The sequence below is a fragment of the Euprymna scolopes genome, unplaced genomic scaffold (genome assembly GCF_053919585.1).
Source record: "Euprymna scolopes isolate OS-2025 unplaced genomic scaffold, ASM5391958v1 sca740, whole genome shotgun sequence".
NCBI classification, from domain to species: Eukaryota; Metazoa; Mollusca; class Cephalopoda; order Sepiida; family Sepiolidae; genus Euprymna; species Euprymna scolopes.
The window spans coordinates 12,501-17,500 of NW_027633814.1; positions in this window are offsets into that span (position 1 = coordinate 12,501).

Below are 5,000 nucleotides of genomic sequence, written 5' to 3' on the forward strand. Positions count from 1 at the left end.
CCTCAACGAAAAGACCAACAACCATCGGGCACGAAGGAGGTACCGCAGATTGTTCCAGCAGCGGAGGGCAAAAAGCAGACAGAGGAGGAAGGCGGAACTTGGAGCAAGGTCGTCGCCAAGAGGGGCAAGAAGAAGGAAGGAGGAGCCCCTGTAGAAACAACAAGAGCACCGGCGGCGACCACGAAAAGAAAGTTGCGAATGAGCTCCTCGGAATCCGAAGGGGAGGAAGGAGAGGCTGCTGGAAAACACAGCGAGAAGAGGGAGAGGAAAGAAGCTCCAAAAGGATCTCCCAAGAAGTCTCCCCCAGTGCAAGAAGCCATGGAAGAAATCAATACTGAGCCTCCAACATCAGTCGCCCCAGAGGACGCTCAGCCCACCCCACCCCTGTTTAACACCCCGGAGCCAAAGGTGATAGCTCCAGTTGTGGAAGAAGAAGGAAAAGAAGACCAGGAGAAGGCGGCCCCCAGGAAGGAAAAAACCCGAAAGTGTCCATTCTGGCCGGGGGTCCGCCTCTGCGAGGTAGATGAGGCAGTAGGAGACCTGAGCGGGACGCAGCGAAAACACCTGCGCATCCTGGAGAGTCTAAAGATGGTGGAGGGGAAGGACATCTCCGATCCCAGGAACTTCCCAGACGCTCCACAAATAATCACATTCGTCAGGCCCAACAGGGGTGGGCGAGCTAAAGCCCTCTGGAGAATGTTGGAAGAGGGGAAGACGGCATTCCCGGGGTTGAAACTTATAGACGGGGAGCACCCATCCTTAGAGCAGGTCGAGAAGCGATGTGAGGGGAGGGTCCCTGTTTACGTTCACCCCTCATTTTATAGGGCCATTAAGTTGACGTTCCCTCTGGACGTGGGAGGTCTGGCCAAAGACGGGCGGCTTACGCCTGTCCTGCTCACAGGCAGTCTTGGACAGACTTTCGACGTCCTCTCCCCCGAGGATTTCAGACCCTTGTTAGAGGAATATTACTAGGTAGGGAAACATGGCTACAAGCTTAAACCTAGCTAGTTTGAATGCGAGGGGCATGAGGTCTCGAAGCAAGGCTTCTCGCGTGCTGAGGGACCTCATGGCCCTTGAGGTAGACATAGCTGCAATTCAGGAGACCCACTTTGTTGGGGCTGGGGACTGCGGTGTGCTGGTGAACGACTTTGACGTTTATTCAGCATATGGCAGTCTCCAGAGCCGGGGGGTTTCTGTGCTAGTAAGTCGCACCCTATCTGCGACGGTTACGCTTGTTCATGCGGACGCTCATGGGAGGCTGGTCGTGGTTGATGTTGCCGTTAGCAGCGGCGCGTTCCGGATCATGGCAGTTTACGCGCCCAACATCCAAACCGAGAGGGTTTCCTTTTTTCGGCGGGTGGAGGGGTTTCTCTCTTCGGGTCCGGAGCGGGTAGTTTTAATGGGGGACTGGAATGCCATCCTGGACCCCAATTTAGATAAGGTCGGGGGGCCTAGCGGGCAGGGTAGGTGTGATAGCAGCCTGTCTGACCTGATGGCCTCGTGCGATCTGGTCGACAGGTTCCGTCTGGATCACCCCGGGAGGGAGATGTGGACGTGGCATACTAGTGCGGCCTCCAGTCCAAGCACATACTTGGACAGGATGTTAATTAGAAGGGGCGACGTAGATTTTCTATCTTGTCCCACGTTCCACTGGTTAGGTCATTCGGACCACAAACTCGTGTTGGCCCGTTTGAAGTTAGGTAATAGGCCTAGGTTGGCTGGCTACTGGAAGATGAACGCCTCCTTGTTGGAGTCGGTCGACTTCCGGGAGCAGCTGACAACACTAATTCAGAGGGAGTTAGTGGGGGCGGTTACCGGGAGTAGATGGTGGGTTAATCTTAAGGTGACCATTAGGCATTTTTGTGTCCAATATAGCCAAAGCCTCGCTTTAACTAGGGCACGGACCAAAAAGCACCTAGAGGATAGATTGACCCGGGCGGTGGCAGGGGGGGATTCCCTAGATCTAGCACTAATTAAGGGGGACCTCAGTCGCTTGGCTAGCGAGCGATATGAAGGTCAAGTAGTTAGGGCTAGGTTAAATAGAGTCTCCAACGAAGCCGTGAACGTTGACGCTGTTGAGCGTGGGGCCGCTTTAAGACGCGGCTCGGATGGGTACATTCGGGAGGTGAAAAACCTGGAAGGACGTTCTCTCGTATCGACGCGGGAGATCTGCAATGGGTTTCGGCAACATTTGGAGGAGCGCTTCACCAAACTACCCAGACTCCGCGGCCAGGAGTTTGGCAGCTATTTAGCTGGCTCGCCCCGCCTTACTGCGGCCCGAGCGGCTAGTTGCGAGGGGGTGGTTACGGAGCGTGAGGTCATTACTGCGTTGAAGCAGGTTGGCCACAACAAATCTCCGGGGCTCGATGGTTTGCCCTACGAACTGTACTTGAGGCTGTCGCCCATGTTTGTGCCCCTTTTGACGGGCGTGTTTAACCACTGGTTTGCCCAGGATTCGATCCCGAGGCAGGTAACCAAAGGAGTGGTCACGCTTCTGAAGAAGGGAAACCAACATGGAGGGGGGAACCTAGATGATTATAGGCCCATAACTCTGCTTAACGCAGATTTTAAGATTTTGGCCCGTATTCTTGCGAATCGGCTGCAGGTCGTTATCGACGAGTTGGTCGAACCGGATCAGAACTACGCTGTGAAGGGTCGAACAATTCAAAACAATCTGCACTTGGTTCGCTCGATAATAGAGGGATTAGAAGACGACACGGAAGCCGCGCTGATCAATTTAGATCAGTCCAAGGCGTTCGATAGGGTGGACCATGGGTTCCTGAGGGCTGTTGTGGAGGCCGCCGGCTTTGGTCCGGACTTCCGCAAGTGGATCTCCGCCCTGTATCGTGACCCCGCGGTGGTGGTGCAAGTCAATGGTAGGTTGTCGGAGTCCTTTGGGGTCTCCCGGTCGGTGCGGCAGGGCTGTCCGCTGTCGCCTCTGCTCTATGTCCTGGCGTTGGAGCCCTTCCTTCGCAAATTAAGGGACGAGGCGGCGAGACCAGTCCTACGCGGCATTGCTCTACCTGGCGGCCGAGTTGCCAGGGTGTCCGCGTACGCCGATGACGTCACCGTTTTCGCAGCCAGTCGTAACGACATCGAAGCGGTGATAGAGGCGATCGCTGAGTACGAAGTTGTCACAGGGGCCGTAATCAATCGCAGCAAGTCCGTCGGTCTGCGGTTGAGCGCCTGGACCGGGGTAAACTCGCTTCCAGGTGCGTTCGGCTGGACTGATGGCCCGGTTAAGATCCTCGGTGTGTGGTTCGGGCCGGATCTCCAGCTGGACAGAAATTGGTCGGAGGTACAGACGAAGGTCGAGTCCGCTGTCGGAACTTGGATTCGAAGGAGATTGTCCTTGAAGGGTCGTGCGGAAGCATGCGCCACTTACGTGTTTCCGTTGATCCTTTACCGGTTATCTGTTCTTCCCCTGCCTGCGGACCGCTGTAAGGCTTTAGAGCGACTCCTTTTCCGACTGCTCTGGAAGGGAGGAAAGCCGTATGTCCGTAGACAGGTCTGTACGCAGAAGCTTAGCGAGGGAGGCTTGGGGATGCCTGATCTGCGCAGCCATCAAAACGCAGAAAGACTGGCGTTCCTAAGTCGGACACTGATAGAGGAGGCACCCTGGGTACCAGCCGTGGAGCACGCTTTCCCACGGCTGTTAACCGACCCCGCCGCCGAAGGTCGCCGTCGACCAGCGGGGGAAGGGCGCTTCCTGACCGAATGCCGAGCCGCCCTTAGGGCATTGCCGGGGTCCAGTGACCTTGCACGGCCTAGGTGGAGGCTATATGAGGATTTAGTGGAGGGTACCGCAAACGACCCGCTGGTGGAGCGGCTACATCTGTCGAGGGGGGAAGTTCTCTCGCTTTGGAGTTGGGCGCCTGCCAGTAGCTACATAAATAATGCAGAGTTCTCGATAACGTGGAGGCTAGTCCGGGATGCGTTGCCTCTCTTCGACCGACTTGCCAGGGATTTTAGGGATCGCGAGTATTATTATCCCCCGTGCCCACGCTGCAACGATGAGAACGAGGACGAGACGCGTGAACACGCGTTCTTTCTTTGCAGCGGGGTACGGAGTCTCTGGAGGTATGTCGAAGGGGTAACGGCTCGCATCGACCCCGAGCGGTCGGTGCCACTTGATTTGGCGTACGTGGTTGACAATGTGGACCCGCCGTTTATCAGGGAGAAACGGGCGGTGTTTCTGGCGATACTGGCTGTAGCTAGATTAGTGACGTGGGTTACACGTCTGAACATTGTCTATGAGGGGCGATCTGTATCCGATCAGGATCTGGTCCTTTATTTTAAGCACCAACTTAAAATAAAAATCAGATGTGATTGGAAAAGGTTGCCCCGCATCGACTTTGATAGGAGATGGGTGCACAACACTAGTTTGTGCATCCGACGAGGAGCTAGGTATGAGCTTGTGTTTCCACCCTAGTAGTATTCGTCTGGAGGTGCTGAAGTTTCGATTGTCGTGCACTCGGAACCCAGCCCCTCATATGTTAATACGGGGTTTACCCCGTAATCATGGGTAGAAGTAGGTTTGCTAGTTAGGCGGAGTAACCACCTAGAGTGGAAAGCATGTGCTTTATTTAGGGCCTAGACTAGGGTGAATGTGAGTTTGATCCTGTCCCCTGTAGATCTTTGTTTTTTGTTAGATTGGCACTAGGAGAGCTTCCAAAGATGCCCAAAGTCCACCAGTTTTATTTTGTCCTCGGCCTGTTTTTACCCCTTACGTACATTATCTTGGAAGACGCCATCCATCCCTGTTAACCCCGACCCTAATTTATTTTTCTTACAAATCCCTAGTTCCTCCACTCCCCCCTAGGAAACGACCTGCTTGCTTTCACCCTTTCCCCCCGGGGGAAGTGGACCGGAAGACAGTGGGCGTTTCATACGACAGACCAGCCGTTAGGTAGGGAGGGTCCCCTTACTAACCCGCCCCCATAGGCATTTTATTAAGTTGTTTTCTTTTTCTTTCTTTTTGGGTGTATTTTAGTTTGCCC